Source organism: Varroa jacobsoni, unplaced genomic scaffold, assembly GCF_002532875.2.
Source record: "Varroa jacobsoni isolate VJ856 unplaced genomic scaffold, vjacob_1.0 scaffold_519, whole genome shotgun sequence".
Lineage (NCBI taxonomy): Eukaryota > Metazoa > Arthropoda > Arachnida > Mesostigmata > Varroidae > Varroa > Varroa jacobsoni.
In genome coordinates this window covers 20,098-44,630 of record NW_019213421.1, presented here as the reverse complement: position 1 = coordinate 44,630, position 24,533 = coordinate 20,098, and the positions used below count along the sequence as shown (strand labels likewise).

The 24,533-nt window shown below is 42.6% G+C and overlaps 3 long non-coding RNA genes across 8 annotated transcripts; 1 reads left to right on the top strand and 2 right to left on the bottom strand.

The window, feature by feature from the left end:
- Window positions 1-3,974: 3,974 nt before the first annotated feature.
- LOC111261116 (uncharacterized) lies at window positions 3,975-9,384 on the bottom strand. 2 transcript variants are annotated; one of them, XR_015311363.1, is made up of 2 exons: window positions 6,993-9,384; window positions 3,975-4,218 (listed from the first exon to the last, which is right to left on the bottom strand). It is a non-coding gene; the product is annotated as an uncharacterized LOC111261116 (long non-coding RNA). The 2 variants fall into 2 exon arrangements; XR_002680792.1 differs by lacking the exon at window positions 6,993-9,384 and adding an exon at window positions 4,833-6,471.
- A 1,063-nt stretch (window positions 9,385-10,447) lies between these two features.
- On the top strand, window positions 10,448-15,191 carry LOC147753395 (uncharacterized). The gene is made up of 4 exons (XR_015311364.1): window positions 10,448-10,533; window positions 10,877-11,077; window positions 14,447-14,750; window positions 15,043-15,191. It is a non-coding gene; the product is annotated as an uncharacterized LOC147753395 (long non-coding RNA).
- LOC111261115 (uncharacterized) lies at window positions 10,526-24,509 on the bottom strand. 5 transcript variants are annotated; one of them, XR_015311360.1, is made up of 5 exons: window positions 23,820-24,509; window positions 19,288-19,322; window positions 11,950-12,134; window positions 11,001-11,110; window positions 10,526-10,689 (listed from the first exon to the last, which is right to left on the bottom strand). It is a non-coding gene; the product is annotated as an uncharacterized LOC111261115 (long non-coding RNA). The 5 variants fall into 5 exon arrangements; XR_002680791.2 differs by lacking the exons at window positions 10,526-10,689; window positions 11,001-11,110; window positions 11,950-12,134 and adding exons at window positions 17,425-18,641; window positions 20,175-20,309; XR_015311362.1 differs by lacking the exons at window positions 10,526-10,689; window positions 11,001-11,110; window positions 11,950-12,134 and adding exons at window positions 17,425-18,219; window positions 18,537-18,641 and having other exon boundaries at window positions 23,820-24,446.
- Between the last annotated feature and the right edge of the window lie 24 nt (window positions 24,510-24,533).

Genomic DNA, 24,533 nt, shown 5'->3' with positions numbered 1-24,533 from the left:
CGTATCTATTACGTAACATATCGAAGATTCGCCCCGATCTGGCAATACGGTCGATATACTGGACCTTTCATTGAAAAAAAAAAGAGCTTGAACAGTTCGCATAAGAAGAAATGCAGAGAGTGAAGTAAATGTTCCAATAGTCTAAATATGTAGAAACTCAACCCTGGCCATTTTGTCCTTTTTGAATAAAATGTTTTATCCAAAATAATAAGTAAACTATAAATTATTCTTGCCTACGTTGGCGGATCCAAATGCATGACAAAGATACGACTTGGCCTCAGCTTCTACTTAATCCAAGGATCCTCAGGATAAGTGAATTGGCCAAATGCTTTACCCTACTAGGAAAGAAAGCTAGGCTTAACTAATACTTCGTAACTAAAATAGTATCGTAATAAATTTAGCCTTACAAAATATATTTTTAGATAAGAATTCTCAGTTCATTGAAATGATACGGCCGTTATGCAACAGGCTATGTCATTGCAGATATGTGTTACCCTCTTAGTAACTTTACTTAATGAATAACAGAGCACTAATTAGCATCAGGTGTTGAATAGGACAAAATAGCGTTGGCCTATTCTACCCGAAAGGATCTGTTAAAGCCTAACAAGGTAGAAGAAAGCAATGTCGTAAGTCAACGCGGTCTTCCTGAGTTTGGTAGCAGTGAAACACTCCAGCACATGCGTTCTTTATGTAAGCTCGTTATCTTTAAATATAAAAAAAAAAAAAAAAAAAAACTATATTACAGCTTCTAGCGCACGGATACACTCATTATTTCAATGTTGCAACTAATTGCGAAATTTACTAAGTAAAACCCTAACACGACTAATTAAAATAGAAGCTCATCCCAGTAATAAAGTTCTTATTTATCAGATACCGTCTATCATTTTGGGCTTTCCATGGGCAGACGTGCTTCTGGTTAGAGCGAAGCAGACTGATTGGCCTATGCGAGGCAGCATTTTGACACTATGTGCTGTTATCGGCATAGATGTGAAGTTTTATAGAGGAACTTACAGGATGAAGCCGATGGATACGCTAAAATTAGCGTAATATAAGTTTCGACTGAGCGCCAACGTTCCGCCACGAGATTGCATACGGTCGCCCTTTGTGCTAGTAAAGAAAACTATTTACCCAGATGGCGCTGCCAGAAATCTTTTACTGGCTAGCCAGTGTGAAGATTTCAACTTTAGAATTACTGCTTTTAACACAAATCTATGACGCTGTGAAAAAGAACCCGAGTAGTATTTTTTCCCCCTTACTTCTCTTGTCTGCCTACGTTGTTTGAGGGATAGTAGGTAATAGGGGAAATCTATATCTTCTATTTGAAACGAGAACGGTACATGTGGATTTGAACAGGAAGGGGAGTGGTAGCATGCGTCACGACCCAAACGAATCATCTGACATAAACTGGATACGATCTTATTCTATTAAATCTGAAAGAATACTTCATTTGTTGCCCACTTTTACTTGCGAAATATAGCCTATACTCTGGCCATGTTTTGCTTGTCAAGCAGAGATGAGAGCGACACCAAAATACAATTTTGCGTATTCAAAATATCCCTCTATATTTCGTCATAGTATCGTGACAAAACTGAATATAAGCATTTACTTAGTCGAAGAACGCTACTATGAACATGGGGACTCAACAGCAGCATGTACGGAAGCGTCTGCGTCTAACTTCAGTCCCCAACACAGAGCGTCTAACCGGGAACGCATATTACGCCTGGTGCTTGCCGGCGACTAGCGCAGTGATAGTTGTACAAAGAAAGTAAACTGTGGAAAGTAAACTTTTCGATCAGCTACACGATACTGGGTAGGAGAATGGATAAATGCGATACTCGTGGCCATAAGCCAATATAGCCGTATGGATGTCATAACGCGTTCCCTATGAGTCTTATTGATCTGTCTCATCTCGTAAATCACGGCTGTGAAATCGGCTTCAATCCCTAACAGCAATATATATAAAGGTGTACAGGAGTGTAATGACAAGTGGGACTTTTGCTCCACTCAAGGACCATGTAATTTACATTGGTCTTGCTAGAACTCAGACAATATAGAGTTAAGTGACTGTATTTCTCGATAATGTCTTAAAATTGGTTACATCTGCGTAGGGGGATTTCCATGGATATTTTAACACGGATCACACTAGTCGCGTTGTCTTCCAGTCCTGATCTAAAGAGCGGGAAGATGAGGATCGACTGACTGATGTGCCTTCCTGAAATGGTCTTACTCTTTAATAATAAGTGTATTATTTTGAAAAAAAACGGAAAGCAGTTTCTGGAATTGCCAGCTCTAGCCTGCTAACGCTGTAGCTGCGATCTCGCCGATTTCGGAAATTCGCTTGGGGCTAAAAAACAGTGAAATACAGTAATGAATTCGACGACTTGCCCAAAACCGAAAAGGGCAGAATCCAGTTGCTTAAAAAGGATCGCTTGTCGGTTGCTTACGCACAAGAAGGAATTGTCACCTATAATAAGAGGCGCTTTACCGAGTTCTGCTTGTATGAGCACTTGCCCCGAATTGCTACAGCGAATTATCTGTTCGGCCCCAGTGGGGGCAAATTATACGTTTGATGTACTGTCTTTTCAGCGTTTTCCAAATTTATTTCTGTCTGACGCTTACATTATTAGAACAAGTGACACCCTATATAAAAACGCTACCGCATGCCAGATATATGGTACAACACTGATTTTGTAGGATCTAGCTTAGGCTTACGGAATTATGACGCGCGTGCACGGGATAGCGCTGTACCGAGACCAGCTTAGAAACGGCACCACATCTATGCAAGTGTCCCGGCCTGATGGCCCTGCAAGACGTAAGACTCGGAACACTGCAAAAGCGAGTTATGGGAACGAGTAGTTAAAGGAACGCATATGTTGCTGCAAGGACTAGCAGGAGCGTTTTTAAATTAATTTTAATTATATAGTGTTATCTTCGTGAGCCCCTTCGTAGACGGGCTTCGTCAATCCCCGCTGCAACTCTCACCTCTCGGTTAGTTTGCTTTTGGATGAACAGCAGTACATTGTAGTCATGCAGTGTAGGCAAATTGAGGTCTGTAAACGGTTGGAAGCAATTGATCTGAATGACTTTTCTATTGGGGAACATTTCTCGAGCTAGAACTAACGAATCTTCTCATGAAGTTACTACAGATGTATATTCAATATAAATAAATTTTAGCATGACGATTACGAAGATATCGGACGTCACAGGCAATATTTACAAATGTTAAACCACTGTAATGTTAATTATTTTTTACTATTATGTGCAATGCATATAGGTATGTAATAACGCTAGTTATATATGTGCAGTTTTACATGTGGGAGTAAAACATTTACTATTACTATACATTCTCAGAAAAGGTAATGTTTATGTAAAAAGGTCTTATGTAACTTTGACGAGTTTCTGACAGGCTACTGTTGTTATTCTCGTCCAGCAGCGCGCCCCTTGATTGAAGCTCATTGTGATGTGCTATGGGAAAGAAGAAAAACAAAAAAAAAAACGACTCCGTCAAAGTAATAAGTACACCAGCCGGTAGGTAAGTCCTAATGTTTTACTCGAAACAATGGCTCATAATAAAATCAGCCGAGCGAGTACTATATGCGGCTATATAATGTTTCGCGGAATGGATTGAGCTCAGTCAGTATTGGTTGATGACTTGTGCTTCTTTCGACATGTCAACAAACACTATATATACGGCCGTATGATGGAGCCAGTTATGGACCCCACTTCTGCTAACGGACGTCAAAGCGCTGTTTCTTAGGAAGATCAAAAGTTGTTATTGGCCACTACTCAATACCTTAGAAACGTCACCTCTACCCTCCGCTGATGATCACTTATTTAGTATATAGTTACTATGTAATTATAGTGAAGTCCGTTAGATATTCTAACGGCACTGACTATTATACTGAGTGACGTTGTTCAACTATGCATATATTTTTTTTTCTATTTATCTGAACGCAAAAGTAAGCACTCATGTATAAGCCTATCGATGCAGCAGAGGTGTTCCTATGGATTTATTTCTAATACATTCTAAGTAGGCAAATTTCACAATGACAAGGAGCAGCCAATGTTTGACTAATGTCAAAATAGCTGATGTTCCATTGAACGATTGATGACGTCGCGTTTATTGAAGTAGTTCATGCCGTTAAAGCTTCACAGAGAAGGGGGAACTTTCGCCTGTACACGCTTACCGCTGCACAGCGTTTGACAGATTCGTTTTGCCTGCAAATATATTTGTAACGATATTAATAATGGATGGTCGCCTGGAAAATATACGAAGGTGTTCGACGCTAAATAATTTAGGTTAAGGCTAACATTAATAGAAAAGAACTAGGCCAATGGGTTCGATATAAGGTGAAAACGCCTATCTATAATCTAGCATAGACACAGCTCTCATCATTATCGTTATATAATTGAAAATGGAATGGAAGACCTGGTTGACGAAAAGTTTTAACAAGATTCTATAACTTCACGCGCACAACATGTTCACTGCCAAGTGCATCCACGTCTACGGAACGGAACTCACGGCTTCACGACGTTAGTGCTTGACGTTAGAAAAAGTTCAGGCCAACTTTTCTTAGGTCTCTACGCGTCATTGGATGTACTGCTATTTCATTCATCTTACTTCCTACGTTCGGCGAGAAGGCTTAACAACCCCCTGGCCATTTTAGATCTGTGTCAAATCAATGTCAAGAGTATAGTTGAAACAGCGAAAACATGCCGTAGACGGCTCGGTAGAGCAACGGAGCGTCATGAGCGACCTCGAGAAAATCCGATGAGAAACATTCGCCTGATACCTGTGCCCACTATAAAGCTGGCACGTTTAGAATACGCACCTAAATCTGATGAAAAGGATGGGTGATCATTTGCGCTTAACAGTGCTGCGTATGTAGATGACGCGTTGCGACCCAAACGGCTGTATGACAGGAAGCGAAGTACCGTCTTTTTTTTTGATTGACGACAGAGAGATGTATTAAGGAAACTGGACAACTTTACTGAATTCGGCGCATTCGATAGACAATTCCCGTAGGTGTGCCGTAGGATCCAGTCACGCAACTACATTTTACATTACAATACACTTTCTTCTGTCAACAGGAAATACCGTGACCTCCTAAATTGAGTCAGGTGTACTAGGACACACCACACGTCACACAAGGACCTGCCTATGATCACTGGCATAATTGACCTTCTAAATGATTCTTCTTGAACAGAAATTTGTACGGTTCCCCTATCGATTTTTGTCGAATGTGCAGACATAGACATAAAAAGCCATAATGTTGAATGGAAAACAGGCTTTATGCCATACGGTTTGATTAAATAAGGGCTGTTACCAGGTATTTCCGCCCAATACTTATTGATAGTGTCGCAGCGCCGTGTCCACTTCCATATCAATAGTTTAGCAAGCAGTCGCATTCAAATAAGAATATTATAAAGTAAGCGGTCTCTTCCGCAGCTTGCTTGAATTCGCCGTCGTCAGAGCTGACTTTTGATTGCTGCCATTTATCTATCCTGGCTCGATATAAAATGGTGAGATGCTGTCAGTTCCAAACGATATGCACACACAACCATTCACAATATTGTGCACTTTGGAGCTCTGTCTGGCTATTCTACGCAGGCCAAAGTTTTTAATCTTGTCGTCTGAAATCCGTGTCGACGCTAGCCATACACATTTCGTGCAGGCCGAAGCACCATCGTTTCGCCCTGTCACTATATGCTGCCTCGAAGAGAACATGGCCGATCCTCAGACCTGAACAGGATAAGCCGGAACGGCCGTATGACAGTGCAGCATCGGCGGAGCAGTAGCGGTGAAGTACCAGGCCGTGCGTCCTGATCTCAGAGCACCCGAAGCGATGCTAGCTAGACGCAGCAACTTGGGATTCGTTTAAAAATTTCCCAACCGGGGCGGGGTGCCGCTGTCTTGCTATTCAATTCCTGGAAGAGCCGACGCAACGAGCGGCTAGCGACCCAGCGACCCAACGGAGTGCACAATAACGACGACGCCGCTCCCGACAATAATGAGAGTTGCCTTAGTCAGAGCCTCAGCAAGTCCCCGGCCGGGTTAGTAGCTTTCGTCAGCAAGCGTGTGCTTGGGCGTTTGGGGCGTACCCATTTTGCTGGAGCTTGCAGCACAGCCGCCGATTTCCTTCGAGTCCCGGACGAAATCGGACGAATCCGCACGAAGTCCAGACTAGCTTCAATCTAATTTGAACTCAGTTGCTTTAAGTGAACCCGCAAACACAAGCCAACAGCAAACACGAATGGCGACAACGGCGCACCTCACGAGCATCAACGAGATGACACAGCGTTGAGCCAGCACTCGAGTCTGATGTACCCGGGAGGACTCAGGGCGACAGTCGCCCAATGAACATCGACGAGACGAGAAACTGTGGCAACTGCAATACTATCTACGAAGTGCGCAAACGACCAAACGCGACATTTCGTTAGATCTGGGCGTTCGCCGGGGCTTGCTATTACTATTACCATCGGATCCCATCAGTGGCTCTGACATTCAGCGACCGTCACTAGATGAGCTGCTTTATTCGCCGCGTCTATTGCCACAGTAACGACGGCACCAGTCGACAGGATTCCAAGGACGCTCCCACTGCATCGACAACTCCCAAACACCGTGTCACTGAACATCAGATGGCGTCACGAACCAGAAAATCGACAAGCCATCATACCTACGGCCTAAAGTCTACGGCCTATAACCAACATCACCTACATCGACGTATGGTTCCTGCACAACAGCAGCCGATATCACAGTCGCAGCGCGACCAATAGCGTCAGTTTCTGTAGGTGACGACAATTGTCGCTGCGCGCAGTCCTGCCACAGAAACGGGCTCAGCACAGTTCCTAGCGCTGTCATAACGTCACTTGTATTGTGCCGAACGCACTCGGTGCCGCCGCTGTATGACGGGCTGGATACTATGAATGCTATCATTACCCTATTACCATTATATACAATTATTATTATTATTATTACTGCTATAACCGACCCTCCGCGCTGAGAACAGCGTCGGCTGAGCGTCGCCAAGCAGTGCTCCCTTCGTTTGGCACAAATGCATCCACGACAACAGTGTCCGCGGTTGTAGCGTTAGTAACAATAGCTGGCGCATTAGTCGTTGATGTTGATGGCGACTCGTTCTTGCTCAGCTCGACTCAGCCGCTGACGAAGCCGCGGCAGCCGGCGACTTCCCACCGGTCCACACCTCTACTCGATGCCTACCCAGGAACTGTCAGATGTATGAGTGGTTGGCTAGATGAGTGCGGGCTGGACGAGTCAAACTGAGGAACAGCCAGGCTCAAGGCAGATAGGCAGGGGTACGATGCCTGTTCATTCGTTCGTTTGCTCTGTGGCTCGATCTGTCGTTCGCGGGCTGTTCGCGGTCGGCGGCCGCGCCAGGCAGCAGCTGTCTGGCCGCTCTGGCTTCGCTATGGGCGGACCACATAATGAGCAGGCCAACATGGCGGCGTCCTCGTCGTCGTGGCTGCCACTGCTGTCCGTGTTACTGCCGCTGGCATGCCGACTCTGTTTGGCGGTCTGTGGGATTCCGAGCGGCGGCAATAGATGATGCGAGAGGTGTACGACCGTGGCATCGTCGTTTCGATAGCTCCATTTCCATGAGTAGTCGTCGTGCTCTATGAATTCGGTCCTCCGTTCTGTACCAACAGCAGCTGTCGCAGCGGAAATGGCAGAACTTGGAAAAACAGGAACAGTCAGCATACGAAAGCAACAATCGCAGTAAACGAACTCGAAGCTTGAGCTTGGAGTGACCAGGCGATGTAGCCTCTGTCGCCGCTAAATGCGTTTCCCGCATGGATAGGAGCTAGATAGCAATTGCTCTCTAGGTTCCGCTAACCGGAGTCTGAATATTGGAGCTAGTCAGACGATCGATTGGTCGGTCGAGCGGCCTGTCTGTCTGTATGTCCACCTGGCCGTTTGTCCACTTAACTGATGTGTGGTGTTTTTCGTCCTGCGAGAGCGTGTTGCCTTGTCAGAGGCTTTGCGACGCACCGACAGTCGTAGTAGCTCTGTTGGTGAAGGCTCTCAAAAATTGTCGTCTGAAGCGATAGCGACTTATCGTTCACGGCAATACTGACTCAAGTTTTTCATTTCTACTCGGCGAAATTGCACCTTTTATTGGGATAAGCAACGCTGACTTAACAATGGCTAACTGCAAGATTGGCTGAGTGTGACACCGCGTAAGTTTGATCTGATGTTGAGTTGCCACGCAGGGACAAAATAAAGCAAGTTGATTCAGGCGTAACCAAATAAAAACGCTACTGATGCCTCGATTGCAACGACGGCCGCCGTCACAGCCACCAATGTTTGCCGTGATGGCGCGCATATTATGACGCCGGCTAGAAAAATGTGGCCATTATAATGAACTTGGACTTCGTTCGGGGCCCTGGTTGCCCACCTTGAGCAAATTCCGTGCGAACGTGTCTAGTTGAGTACCTATCGTGAGCTGGCATTCCCGAATGAAAACCACGCTAGTGATTATGGATGCCCTGACAACAGCGAATGTCCCCTGGGTTACGGAAAGATGAATGTCATCGAAGTTATTTGTGTCGATCAGAGGTGACCTTCACCGTTACGCAAACTCCCTCTGCGAAAATGAACATCAACAGTAGCATACAGCTGGTCTTGGTCAGCCGAACCCGTTGTATATCAAGCCTTTTCTCTATTTGGCCATGTTTCAATGCCGGGCCGCTTCTGATGCTGATTTCCACCAAACAAATGGAAACGAGCCGCGATCAGCCTCACTACATACTGGGGAGCAAGATATCATTCAACAGGCAAAAATAATGATGTGTTTTTTGTCTGAGAATAACCAGGCCGTCTCGCTTTGCTATCTGGGTCTGGCTTACTGCAACGCATCGTACAGCCTGGCCCCCGCTGACTAACAACGAGCAGGTCCATTGGTGACAATGTGTGACAATAAGTTCGAGTGCAAGTGCTCGTCTTCTGCCCAGTTTGAACGATGCTGAGAGCTCATTGAGTAAGTGGCAGACTTATAGCGAAATACGATACCGCGAATACGGCGTCCGGCACTTTATTGGCCTGAATCCTTAGGACAGCGGCAATAGTCCTACCAAGGTGAACGACCTCACAGCCCATGTGCGTAATCTCGCCATTCAGCTCTAGTTGTGGCAGCGTGACTTCAATGTGGTGCGACAGTTGCCGGGGCGACCGACGTACTTAGGTCGATACGTGAGCGCTTGAAAGGAGACGCTGCCAGTTTTTGAAGCCAGCGCGACGCGACTTTTGCATGGCGCTTCCAGCGGGGGTCCATTTTCGAGAACCAGTGTAGCAACAATATAGGATTGTTGGATTTTGTTGTTAACTTAGAGCACTGTTGTTATGACGAAGAGTGTCCACATATCAGCACTGACCTGAACACTGCATTCGTATCTTACGCTTTTTTGACGCACACCGCATCCGGATCACCGTTTACAACTCAGACATTGTGTGGGAACTGGAAGTATTTGGTTGTGAATGTATTCACGATTGCACTCCAATATGGCGCTGGTTTGATGTTCTCCGTTAAAGTAAGTCACTGTTGCAGCCATGCGTATCGAATGTAAAAATTCTCCTGGTCTCTGATTATCGGTCCTAGGTCCATGCATTCGCTGCGACGCCGCAAGAACACTTCGAGCAGGCCCCGCATACGCTTTATAATACGGCCTACAGTTGTACTACGGACCTGCGCATAGCAAGACCATTTCTGCGTGGCTGTAAAGCTGTTTCTCCCCTAACTTACAAAGATTTTTCTATTCGCACACATGCAACAGATAGGCAACGGATCCTGTCAAAAGTGTCCCCTTTCGCGAACAACGTGGCTGGAAAGTCGGTCCTAAAAGCCTGTACCTGAAGTGTTCGACAGCATTTGCCTTAGAAACAATAGGTGTGATACTGCTTCGATGACTGGCGGGAGGGTTCAGCTCGAAAAGGTTCTTCGTAAACTACTGCTGCCGCTGACGTTATTGTTGCATTTATTGATGCTTCTGCTGCCCTGTTCTTTTTAGTTGTCGTCGCCGCCGCCGCCACCGCCGCTGGCAGCGGCCGCTCGTCCCTTTTGTCTCTCTCAACGTTCGACCATTTCGCCGTGTGATACCGGGAGGAAAGAATCGTGGGACCTCCGAACGAAACCTTACGAGATTTGTAGTCTTCTTTCGATAGTCTCTGCTTCTGACTAGATTCTGACTAACTGGTGAGCGCTGGCCGATCTGTGTACGTGTGTCCCTCTGTTTAAAACTATCGGCCGCTCCAGTTACTTTTTTTTTTTTTTTGATATCTGCTGTTCGCCCGCATCGCACCTTTGGCTGCAGGGGGAAGAGGTCAGTATCCAGGCATCGTAAATCAGTCAGCGAAGAAGCATCTTGCATGAATACCACCAGTCCAACCCCCCGAATCGACCTCTGACGGAATGACTTAGGCTGACTCCCTGTCGAATTTAAGAGTCAATTCAAAATTTTCGGACATACTTTCTTGGCATCATTCGCCGTCGTTCATCTATTACTCGTCACCGACCGGTATGAACGAGCTCATAAATAGAATCAAGTTTCATATTCCCCACAATAACGCTATAGACATATCGGGTCACTAAGAAACGGGTCAACGGTTGTAGCAAACACCATGAAACGATGCGAACTGGTACCGATGCATAGGTGGAAGGGTGATGAGAGATCCTGGAAGATAGAAAACACCGTTGTTGAACTCGATTAGTGGGCGCAGATTGTCAACTAGTAAAAGAAAAAGAACAAGAACTCAATACATTTATCTAAAAACGTCTGTCGCTGAAAAACGCGCCATTGTAAGGTGGGGTGTCTGGCCTATCTGTCACTTATCTTACGTTCTGCAATTTGTTCATCTTAGTAGGCAAATGAGTTCCGATGGAGGAATCAACTTCATTGCCGTTATACAATGCTCATTCAGACGAGGGCTCCAGTCAGCTGAGAGTTCCGCGACCTCTAGATAACGCACTATCTTTAGGACTCACCTTGTTCTCGGCCGATTAACAGGAACTTAAGCCGTACAATTGCGAACAACAGTAGCCTTCGATGCTCATCATGAGAGGTATGGTCGTCAACATTAGGTATTGGCCAACACCTGTTTATTGTAATGCATGCAGTGTATAATTAATGAGATTACTAATCCCATTGTTATATACGGTAATGAAAAGTCAGAGCGGGATAACAGTTCGAGCGTAAGATCGCTGAAGCTCTATAAATTTTACCATGCAAAATTTTCCCACTGATTATTGTGTAGAACCTACTGAAACCATTGTGGAAGTATCTTATACTTTGTATCACCACAGATACTTTTGCATAAGTTATTTGAAAATTGGAAACAATTTCAGTGGTCGTCTAGGGGGTTCAAGTAAATATATAATGGTAAGAAATTAAGTAGCAGATTTATACGTTTTTCATCGAAACAGCGCTCGTACGTTTATCAGCCTGGGCTTCAACATCGTCATATCTGTTAGATGTTGTAACATTATGAAGCTGCACGAAATACTTAATTTCCTTATTTTCAGACAGAGCATCACGTACCCTATTATCAGTGTTACCCCTTATTTTTGCTAAGGCTGAATTCTCTCAATTTTGATTTTTATTGTTCAAATAGAGTACAGGCCGAAACTGGTTACTTAAAGCAGCATGTCTACGTTGTAAATTAAATGAAAATTTATTTCGAACCAGGACAAAAAAAAAAAGCACCAGAAGGCTGAATGGGGTAAAGAAGTTGGGAAACGTTACTTGGGCGACCCAGGCAAGTGTTAGCCTATGACAAATCTTTTATTTAAATAATTAGAAAAACCTTTAATTTACTTTTTGATGTCATATCGCTTATATAGTATAGTTTAAAGTGAATTTTTACTTCTTGCCATAATTTAATTTACATGCCCAATGTAAAATATAGTATAGAAATATCTATTTTTCCCACCTTACCTACAAATGTTTGGATTCTTATGAGATTGGACCTGCCGTAAAGCACTGCTTCGGACGTTAGCCGCCTCTAGCACGAAACGATCCGCGTGTCTACGCCCGGCTTCGAACCTGGACCACCCCACCTGTGTTCCTGCTTGCTATATAATGAATTTCTATCCTAATCCGAAGGCCATTTTCAATGAAAACTGTTTGCAAGAGAGTAGGCACATAAGAAAAATATTATCAATTTTTAAACTCTTCTGGTCCACACGTGTCCTAGGTATACAATCGAGGTGTTGGTTCATTTATTTAATTCAGTAGCGCTATGTATTCCTGCTCTTCTAACACCCTTATATTTGTGTATATTAAAACGTCAAAAATGAAGTCAGAACGAAATTACCTTGAAGACGGATCTGTGGTCCCTGGGGACCACACTCGGGCAAACTCCTGAGCCCCTTATAGCTGTGTGCTGCCGGCATACCTGTCTCAAGTTGGATCTTTTAAACTCATAGCGCATTCTCTCCAAACTAACCCCACAAACGACGTACACTCGAAACAGCCCTGTCTGATCTACATGCAAGGCCAATTACCGAGCTACCGAGAAAACGACGTTTCTCGACGGGGTATCTCGATTCAACTTAAGAGCGCTCTTTGCCGTTCTACTAGTTTCGATAGGATACCATCCAACATTGATAAGTACTGACCGAACTTTTTACGATGGCTAACAGAATCATTGGCGGACCAGAAGTGGGTTCGGCAGAGAACCTGTGTAATTGTTGCCGTAACCGTGAAATTCTGCTTGCGCGCTAGACGAAAAACGGCCATATTCAATACGCAAATGTGCGCCGATCTATAATACATTGAAACGCGCAAACTGAATGAGAGAAAGACCGGTTAAGCTTTGATACAACCTGAGTTATCTGTGACCCGAGTAGCAGAATTGAGTTCGTGCACTGACGTTTGTTGGGAGAAGAGTTGAGCATTCAGAGCACTACTTCTCGTAAACGATAGTCCTTGTGTCGCTTCACATTTCCGCCATGGGATACCCCTCAGGCGAAGGAGGCAGTACATGGGGTTACCGAAGCTGCCTCATGTCGCGGTAACTTTAAAACGGCAATGAAATTATGTGGTTCGGTGTTACTAAAGGGAGCCACCAGGTCGTTACTCGGTTCTTAGCGGAACTGGTAAAAATCAATTTAGCTCTGTATGATCTATCTTTTTTTAGAACTGAGTGTCTCGTGTGAGCTTACTATCGGGTACACAGTGAAGAGAATGGAGTTTTTGCTAATCGTAACTGAACCGAAAAGCAATGTACTAGCTAAATATGATTAGCGGTCCATAATAACACGTCAAGTTTCTATGACGTTGCGGAACTTGATGGCTTACAAATTGTTTTTTGTAAACAAACTAACGCAGGGCAATGTTTTCCTCGAAAGTAAAAAATGGTCCCTTTATAAGCAATAGTGGACAAATTGCGCTGTTTAAGTTCTCGCTAGCTAAGTGGAATCAAGCGGACTTGGGATTGAAGCTAGCTAGATATCCGTTTTTTTGATGATTGTTGAAATACTGTAGATTCATGCCAGTCCGCTGATTTAGTTTTTATAGATAAAAATGTTGCCGAGCAAACAGAAAAAATAACACCAAATAATTTCCCAACAGTTCAATAACTAAAATCGCTTCCTGCTACGACCTTTCAGGCCCTAATGTCCACACACAGTAAACACCTATAAATTCTGCTTGCTATGAGACAATTTTTCTGTGAGTGCTGAAGCACGGGTTCAGTGCGCGTATGTACCGACTTCGGGCATCCTGCGGCCATATCGTAGTGGTTATTATCGCTGTTATTCCTGCTGCTACCTAAACGATATTAATTTGACTCGCTTTTTGTTTTAGTCGTCACCGTCATCAGTTTTCGCTCGTGGCCGCAACAGTCCGACCCGACATCTGTTTCGACAAGGCCTATTTTCTGTTTATGGGCTAAACAAGTTGTTCCTGTGTTTTCTGCAATTTGTGTGGAGCCGATCGCCGCTATTAAAAGTGTAGTCAATACTGCTGTTGTTATGACCTCTGTGTCTACAGGGACAGGATTCGTTTAAAGGACAAATTCGATTTAACTTAACGGCTATATGGTAGGGAACGCGATTTTTACCAGCGTCTTCGGACTGCGGTTGTTCTCCAGACATATTTCAGCAGGCGTAATACAAAGTTCCCCAGAAAAACAGCAAGCGGAAAGATTATAGTTTTTTTTTATGTGGATCATCAATAACTGAGTGTTCAGAGTGATGGTCGTTTATAGAGTGTCAGCAAGGTAATGTTGTCAAACTGTTTTTTACTCGATGACAGAATCTATTCAGATTTAATATTTATTGATCTCATATTGCTACACCTCGTATATATTTGCAGGCTTGAAATAATTAATTTTCAGCGAAGTACTTGCCCCTTTGTCATGAACGAATATTCGTGCTTACATATATCTTTTGATTACCGTTTAATAGTCACTTTATTCATTTGTCGCCAGTGGCTGAACCGAACATCACCATATGGCAAAGTGTATGAGATGCGCACGTCTATGGGGATGACGTTCCGCTATCGCCGTGATTCGGTCAGAGCTCAAGTAAAGCTATACGCGTAGCCGTCGCATCAACGTGTACGAGTTGAAGCCAGTTCCTTCCAGTTCCTCCACAGATTTACCCTGTTGATCCGAATCTGTGTGGCCAGAATTGATCCATAACTCTTCACAAATTGGGATCACGGGGGGTCTCTGGGGGAGGAACAGTCTTCAAAAAGGTGGACGCTTTCTTCGAAAAAAACAACCGCTCCAGGTATATTGTTATGCATGCTCAGTATTGATTATTCTTCATCTTTACCAGTAAGCACTTGAAGCGCTGACTTAGCACCTTTAGAGGAAGATTTCTATCTATGATTGTAGATACTTTCTGAAATTCAGCAAAGTATGACAAAGGAATCATACAGCTAGTGAAGAGCGCTGTGAAAAATGGTTCGTTTAGGCCAAAATGAACCTATGTTGTGTTAATTAAAAATTTGTGTCATTTAGGTAGTTGCCTTAATAATACGATTATAACGATTCCGCAACATGAAAATCGGCCACTTCAGGTAACAGGGGCAAACACTCGTTCGGGCCTCGAGTATTCGTTTATTTTGAGAAGCACTAATGAAAAACACTTGGATACTAGTACCGGCTGTAAGTGTGATCAAAGTTCATATATCATCAAATAAGATAATAGAACTAGTCTTCGATAAAATCTGCCTATATCTCGTTGATCTCTAGACAACAAACGGATATTGTGCCTTTTGTTATTCGAGCTGCCATGTTTGTACAGCCTAAGTGAAGGACGGGTATTGTTTGTAGAACTAAACACAGCTAAAGGTGGGAGAGCCTAAATTATGGCTCGGTCAATCTTGGAACAGTGGTCCTAAAACTGGGTAGTAGTTCGATGCTTTCACTGAAGTGCGTTAAACTAATGAGAAACTACAGAGATATACACACTCGAAAGCTGCCGAAATCTGTATGTCGATAGCGGGACAGCCGCGCAGTATAATTAGGAAATATTCCCTGTTGCAATCTATGGGCATGGGAAGTGGAAAATTTGACCGTCGAATTGGCTCTTATATATACGTAACACAGCTAAAAAGGCTAAGGCCATAATAGAACTTTTCCTAGATTTGTCTAGATTGGCATGATTTGTCCATGCGATAAGTAAGTGGCCTTTCATTAACCTAAACCTATGCTAGCTACAAGATGCAGCAGTATTAAGTGCCTCAAATATAAGAGCCTGTTGCTTCCATTAGCTGAACAGATGTCTTTAAAATTCATTTCATCAAAGGACATTCAAGATAAAATGGGTAGGAAGTTCGATTTAGTTGAAAATTTAAATCTTCGTTTTATTTAATTTTCTTGGTATGTTTATTTCGAAAGTTTCAACCTTTTCCTGCTAACTATCCGTTAAAAATATAACAGTTTCTATATAGAAACAGTTATTTTGGTGGTCGAAAGCTGTGCACGACAATAATATGAAAAAAGGATCGGGCTCTGCGTCCCGTGTATATGTCTAAATAATTGAAATCCAGTTCCCTCCTTTGGGGTAATCACGGTCAGATTTAATGGGAGATACCTAACCCTTTGTTATCTCGTCGATTCGACCATCGCTCGGCCCTGATCGTTTTGTCTCTTATACAGTTTTCTTCTATTCTTGGTGCGACATGCCGTCCAGAATAACGACTTTGTCTTCAGAGCTCTTTCTGCTCGTCGCGAGATTACTGATTAACCAATGAACTCCTACATTCAGGCTTCGTTCATAGCTTGGCGGCCAAAAGCCTGTCTGAACACATAGAGGACGGCGGGATATGGCCACAACTCAGTCTTTACAATATGTAATGGACGCGTTCGAACGCTTTGCAGCTCATATTGTAAATAACAGACAAACAATCATCCAAGCAGACACGTGAAAAGCTGTGACGGAATAACGTCAAAGGTCCTGATGATATTATCTTAGTAATATTAAGGGTAGGTCTATAATCGCCAAAGCCGAGCTTGTTGTCGATAACACTCTACAATTCAGTAAAAAGATTAAATCGTACTATGTTATTTGTTAACGAGATGCTTTTTGGACCAAATTGCTTTCGCTACTGACAAGCTTGTCGAGGCATTAGGAATCATCTGCAAATTCTTCACGATGCATACATACAATATATATGTTTCTATTTTGCACATTGCTTATACAAACATACGAAATAAAAAAAAAAAAAAAAAAACATATACACCAGAGAAGGCCCTAACGTTATGAATCGATGCGAGGTCTGTACATATCACACAAGCCGAAACTGTAACCAACGTCGTATCTCAGATCCCTAGTTTTAAAGCGTCAAATATTAATATTAGATTTATATTTATACATTCGAGAAAGCAAAACGGTCTATCTAATTACCAAAGCATTATTTCACTTGGTATATCTATTAAAAAAAAAAAAAAAAAAAAAAAAAAGTATCTTTATTCCCACTTCGTTGAGATTAACTTGCAGTTACGAATGACTGAGTAGTTTTTGTCTGAAGTGCACCAGTTAGTCCGGCCGTACAAAGATTTCCTACAAAATATGCTTGGACGAATCTTCCTATCCAGCAACGAATTGTCCGCAATGATACCAAAGACGCTTAGTAATAAGCGTTTACGTTTTTCTTTTCGTCAAGGACACATCATAATGGTTGTCGTCGCGTTCGTTCCCCTCGAAATCTAACGCATCTTAAAGGAACAACATAAAGGAATAGATAGATACGTGACGTAACACTACCACTACAGTGACCAAAGCCCATCAAACGAGGAAGCTCGTCTAACCTTGAATAGATTCGTAAAGTAGATGCTGAACAATGTTCACATTGTCCGCAAGGAATGAATAGATGGAAATTATCTACGAGACTGCACCCATTCCGTTACACAGTAATGTACGATTCGATGGTAGAAACAATGATGAATACACTGACTCTCAATTAAATTAAGGCGTACAACTTGCTCATCGTCAACTTATTTTTATTGAATATTGTTGTTTTTGACATTTGCAATGGGCCTCGGCAACTTCGACCGTCACGGATCCCAGTAGTGTCACCCGAAGTCTGACTTTGATTTGAGTGTATACACTTTAGTTCCATATAGAAAAGATGTGAAAGACTAACTGATCACATCGGGTCATCGTACGTGTTCTATAGTTGGGAGGGCTCATAGCCGGTGCGTCTCAGACCTAACTCCTTCACTCCTCATTGGCTGTTTGCGCTAGTCATTCTGATCTTGCCCAGCGTCCATCGCCGCGTTGTGACGAAACCGATCACTCAACGAGCTGTCATCAGGCGCAATGAACTATGACAGATCCATCGTTGATTGGCTATCGTGAGCACTCGATGCGATAAGTACACGGACTTGGACGGGTAGCAGAGTTGACTGTTCGACCCGCCGCTACCACTGACTGGGTACGGCATCCAACAACTACAACCTATTGGGCCTACTTAGGTTCACTGAACGACAAATTATGTATGATGTGACGCGCATAGTACTAGGTAGAACCCTCACCACCGGATAGTGAGCAGGAAAAAGCGTTTTTATTTGACCGGCCCTCTTCTACTTGGAGATCCGCTCGCGATGTTGTAGGAGCGGCCGGGAGCGCTGTGGCCTGCTTATGCGTAGTGGCATCATGTACAATGTTATGCTGGCTAGCATATTGGTAACGGACTCTGAGAGATATTCATTTGGCCGTTAGTGGTACAATGTACGATAACGAGCGATACCTTGAAAGTATATTTAAATAAAAACACATCAGGGAAAACAAGCTGTAGCATCGCGTTAAGTTTCCGATATATTACTATTAACTAGCCTTTTATTCCAGAATAAGGTTTACTTTTCGACTCAACTTTCAGATATGGCTACCAGTGTTGTATAATGAATGAGCTTCGCATAATGGTAAAAGGCAGATTTTTCTGGAACAGAATGATTCGCGGCATAGACTAGAATGATTTCGGACCTTGGGGATCCCAAACGAATCCCGCTCTTACTCTTCAGCTATAAAATTAAGCGAGAGTTAGGCTGATTCAAACGTCATTTTCACCTGTCCTTAGGTGATTATCTATGCAACTTTTGCTTTCTATCTCTCAGCTTTTCCACTGCTATGGCCAATTGCTTTCCGCAAACGGTCGACAAAGGGTGTGCAGCCCTAAAAAATAAGACAGATTAATTATTTGTCAGTCAGCGATTCTATTTTCGTAGGTGGACTCAACGGGTTTGAGACGGCTTACGAGCACTGGTCTCGTAAGGAATATTCAAGTTATAGTAAAAGTTCTAAAAAGTTCCTATACAAATAGTACCGTTTTTGATTTTGCATCGACAATAAAAGTGGACAGTAAAGGTGGCCTACATCTACGTAGTAAGCGCACTACTTAAATATATAAAAGCTTCTAACGATAAGTGAAATCTATTTTGAAATAGGCGCCAAGTTCTGTCAACGAGTTAAAGCATTCTGCAAATCCTGTACACGCGTTCCTTGCGAAATTAACTGACCCCGTGTAAATAATCGGTAGGTTTCATCAATGGAAAGACGTCAGGGGTGTCGTTGTGGGTAAATAAAAGTTCAGACAAAACTGTTGGTGGTTTTGTAGAGTCGCCGATCCGCAGGGGGTAATAAGAAAAAAAAACCTGTCGTAGTCTCGTGTCTAATATCGAGCTGAAGCAAAGCTTAGGTTAATTACACATGTCAATTATTCCGTATTAGAAATGATGGCCATTACAGGGTTAAGCGCGGATGGGTCTTGAATGCATGCCGACCCATCGAGTAAATTTGGGACGTGCGAAGTGCCACTTACAGATGGTATGAGGGCCTTTTGTTTGATTAGACTTCCTGAAAAGAAAGAAAGAAGGTAGCCATTATCCCGCCTCACTATATAAATAATATTTGCAGGTATGCGTCGCCATTCTAGTGACCTCGCGTAACAGCTCTGCTATAGTTTATGGAAATAGTTAAAAGTGAGCTGTGTGTAAATAGAGGGTCTTCAGAGAGGTATGCAACTCTGTATTTAGTACTAAAATTTACTATAAAGCAGAAATGATATGAAGCTATAGATAAGGGTGTAGCTTAAACAATCTCAGATCCACTAGCGTTTTCAGATATCAATCGAAGTTGGGTTTTTTTACACCTCTTTATTTTTACGGATTCACTGGGAAATAGTGAAAATAGATTGCGTAAAATATCATTTTAAAAACTGGTCTTCCATAGAGCTACGTCAATTTCTGAACAGTCATAGAGCGTTTCGCCCTCTGCCATGAGCCCAACAAATTACCACGATCAACTAAAATTCATCAGGGTTACATTGATTTTCAACAAAACCTAGATATATTTATTATATTACAGTAGAAACGTTGACAGACTGCAAATTGTTATCGATAGTTAATGTGTGCACAGGTAAGGAGCCATACAATTACATGATGGTAATGATCATAGCTTCACGATAGTCTCACACCTATCCGTAGAAGCGGCATACTACAAACCCAATTTATGACATAATATAGTTAAACTTATGGGCTTTCAATGATCTCTGCCAGTGAACAAAACCTGAGGTTCTTCCATTAAACCTGAGATTCTACTAAAGCTTCAACTATTCCGAGTCATTGGAGTTACAGAGGTAATTACTCCAGGTTAGCCGAGTTTGTCAATCTGTGAGAGATAAGGAAAGCCCAGAAAGGATTAACGCACGTTTCATGCCACTTAATGAGATGTCGCTTAATGATTTATAGTTACACCTAAGCCGTTCAAGCAGGTGATCTGTGATTGCCCCCTGTTACCAGAGGTAGCTCCGTAGAATCACACAGTCAGAAAATCAGGTTGCTTCTGAAATTTTCAAAGAAAACAATGTAAAAAGTAATAGTAATGATAACGATAGTGACAATTCACTAGAGTTGGCACTGATGCGTTATCAGGCTTTGGTTGTCCTAACAGCTGTTATCTAGGGTCCGAAAATCGCCTCTATGGGAAAGTATAACCCGGTTAGCAGATTGGTATTGATCGCCTTCTTGCCAATCAGATATTGTAATAGCGCACCCGACTCTCGTAAAACTCTCATGCCGTTTTTTTTTATTGCTAAAAGGTGTTTAGCTTAGCTTATAGCTTGATCTTCACGACTTTATTCTTTATGGGTTTTTATTAGGGTTTTACGACCGAAAATCTGCACATCACTACGGACGCTACCTGTAGCCTTATTACTATTGGCCGCTTATTTACTTCCGACGTACGTCATTTCGGTAATTACTATCTCTATACCTTACACATTCACCGTGCTTTAATTAGGTGCACCTAAGCACCCCTAAGAGTCCTTTGAAATCGTTAAAAATCGTTGGCGCAGTGACTCCGGCAGTCGACTGGTGTGACAAAATTTACACGGCTGGTTCAAAAGCCGTACATTTCTACCTTTTTCAAAAGAACTTGTTTATTTAAATCGGAAAAAAACACTCGTGTTAATATAACATGGCAGAGCAAAATGCAAATAAAACACCATTTGTCAGAATTTGTATTTGATTTACTTTTTAACAACAACTCAGCAATGAAACTCTTACACAATAATAGTTGAAACATATTAAAACATTTACTACACGCAACCTAATCTAGTTTGTCGCATCGTCAACCTGGCCTGATTGTTTAGGACTTGTTACTGCTATCTGTAGTAAATTTATAATAATGAAAATACGAAGAACAGTCCGAGTAGGTTTACAGATAGATAAAAATGCTTAAGAGGCTGAAAAAGATGGCCGTCATATTTAGGCCATACTACAAGCTGCTCGTCCGTGAAAAGTCTCAAGAGGAGGGGCAGCGATAGGGGGGCCAAGTGCCACCTATAGGCAAATATGATCAAATTGACGAGAATGCCACGCATGTTAAAAACTGAAGTAAATTCGTACTATGGACTCGAGATTAAAGGCTTTGTGTCGCTGATCACTGTTGAAAATATGTTTTTCTTTTGCTGCTGTGAACGTTCTATTCTCATACTTTTAGGTATAAGGGATTATGTCGGGTAAAGGATGAGACTATTTACTGTTTAGCGCATGTTTATCGTGTCTACATTTTTTTTAAGAATCTAGACTCCTTTGAGTCAGGCTGGTGTCGCTACGCGGTCGCCGAGAGCATGAACTATAAATAAAGCATATTATAAAGTAAACTTAAGTTTAACTTAACTTACTTACTAAGATTAAGCAAATTTTAGCGCTTCCATTATGCTCTAGTAATGAAGTGTTGCTTTGATAAGCTTAGACACACAATGGTAATGAGGTGGTATGTGTTCGAGATCGGGCGTGAGCGCACTTCACTTTTGCTGGAGCAATCCCTGAAGGCGTTGCAAATGTGAAACTCGAAACATTCAATTAGTTACCTAGATTCATAGTCATAATAACTAGCTATTATGTAAAATAGGGCATGTTCTAAACATTAGTGAGCTAGAGTGGGTGGTTTTCACACAGGTCTCGCCCTCGTCAGTTAGTCTTCTTTGATTTTTGCTCCCTTTCGTTTTTTTAAAATTCCTAACTTTTTGAAATTTTCAATCAGGTTCAATGGATTTATCTTGTATCCGACAGAACTTCGACAAGTGTATACAAACCAATGCCTCATTACTCATGGTAATCATTAAAAGGTTTTTTGCGCAAACTTGGACGAGTAAATTCAAAAAATGTCTTGTAAGTGGTTTGCGGCCCTAGTTGAAGCCGGTGATTAAACTGGGTTCCTTACCAACACGTATTGACAATTTTATCCAAGTATTTAGAGCCAGCTTCGGAACGGTAACATCAATTTCGTTACAAATTATCCCTAACAGCCCGGAAAATGTTACAAGTGAACGTAAGACCGCTGTGCTACTCATACTGATAGCTAATACTAGCCAGCATGTGTCAGTTGTATGTAAATTTTTGACTTGGCCTGTACACTAGAAAAAGGATGAATTTTGCAGGTCTGTTAGGGGGTCCACATAGAGTGCCAGTGCTATTTCACAGAGGTACGTTTTGATCAACCGAGTTGAATGCCGTCGTTGCCAACTCCTGAAGCAGGCGCCAAATGACGGGAAGATACATTGTCCTGTGACAACAGTACGTGTTAGGCCCTTTTGGATTACCCATAAACCAGCGAATATAGCTCTCTGACAGGTGAAACTATCCCGACAACTAGTGCACTTGCTTAACGGAAACAACACCCTTCCCTTTACAGCCGATAGTCGAATTCTGCCCTTTAATTTTATCACAATGCCTTTTTATAACCACCAATATGTGGATTATAATATTTTTCTCATAAGGCTAAATGCGAATGTCCAGATTTTTTTTTCTGAAAATGGTTCTTGTAATTATACTTAAATAAAATCCGATTTTAAACAGATCTGAGCAGAAGCAGATCCGCGTCTACCGCGGTTATATGTTCGGATCGCGCTCTATTTAACGATTTTCATCTTTAACAGGCCTTTTGCTTTGTTAATAGTAACCGCGCATAAAGTGATATCGGTAGCTGTTGATTATTTGAACTGTTGCTTACATACACGAAACTAGAAAAAGCCCGCCTTAAATTTTGAGCCAAGGTTCAAAAGCACAGAACGGCCAGAAAGCCCAAACGGTGCAAAGCGGAGAAGACTAAGCATCGGGGCTTACCTGCTATTGCTACTAATCACTATTACACTCTTCGAGTCGGCCGTGAGAATCTCTACAAAGCATCTCTCCGTATGTCAAAAATGGCTTTTTCAACTATTTTGAGCCCTTTGAAATTTCGAAGAATCTTTGAGCCCTTTAAATCTAAACTACGGATATTATTAAGCTTATCTTATGGAGATCTTTTTTGATATTTGAGAAAACCGCATGAAAAATGACAGTAATGAGGGTCATCAATCTCAGATGAAGCAGAAGCTTTTGGGTTTGGTGGAGGGTTTGTCAGATGTGAAGACAATGCACAGTAGTCTGTCTTTGCCCGAATCACGCACTATTTTTAGTAAGAGGTAAATGTATTTCAGCTTTTACAGGGTGACCAAAAAAAAGTACGTCCAAATTAGAATGCTTTACTCCGTAAACTGTCCAAAAGCAGAAACACATCTCTTCGGAAAAACTGAAATTTCGAAACACAAAATACACTAAGTCCTTCTATCGAAATACCTTCTATCGACGCATATCCATGCGGCCCTCGATCATTTTCAAAAAACCTTACAATAATGTAAGGTTTCGTAGTTTTCCTGTCTAGGAAATTTATTGCTTTATTATTAAGCATTGTTTCAATTATTATGCAATAGCGATTTACTGCATTACATATTGCTTCAACAAAAATTTCTATTTACTATTTTGCTGCAGTGGTAAATGGATGGTATTTTTTAGCCTTAGATCGTACCTTGTGTAGATAAGTTGTCGAGAACCGAGTAACTTTTGCGCTTCTGGAAACCACTCAGCATCGAACTGTCCATCAAACGATCTCCTTGACATCGATTTCATATTGTATCCGTAGATGATAAATATCTACATAGATAATAGGAGCTATCGTTGACTCTCTCGTTGAGATGGCCTTGACAAGAGCGATTCGCGCGGAGCTACGCTCAGATATGTGACGATCGATGAAGTGCCTGCTTATGGTAGCCTCTCAGCCGGCATTTCCTGGAACCGACGTCATCATTGTGCCGCAATGGAATAGAGCCGATCCGAGGGGCTGTAGGCGATCGGAAATCTCGGAGGGTTTTGCCCGAAGTGCACTTGGCATGCACGCGTCTCTTCTAGCCTTAAGCTCTGCCCAGTAGTGTTGCTCCTGATGCTTTGACTGATGAAATATAGTCATCTGTAGACTTCTACGACGATGAGATGACGCTATTTTTACGATAGCGTATCCGTGGGTCCGAGTGTATATATATGTGTGTGTGTGTGTGTGTGTTTGTGTGTGTGTGTGTGTGTGTGTGTTTGTGTGTGTGTGTGTGTGTGTGTGTGTGTGTGTTTGCGCGTGTGTGCGTGCGTGTATAAGTAATAGATTTACTCCTACAGAAAGCGTGCCGGCAAGGGAAATATAACGTTCTCAGCCGGTCTTTTGCGGTGGTTTAGATAAAGTGGCGGGAACGGT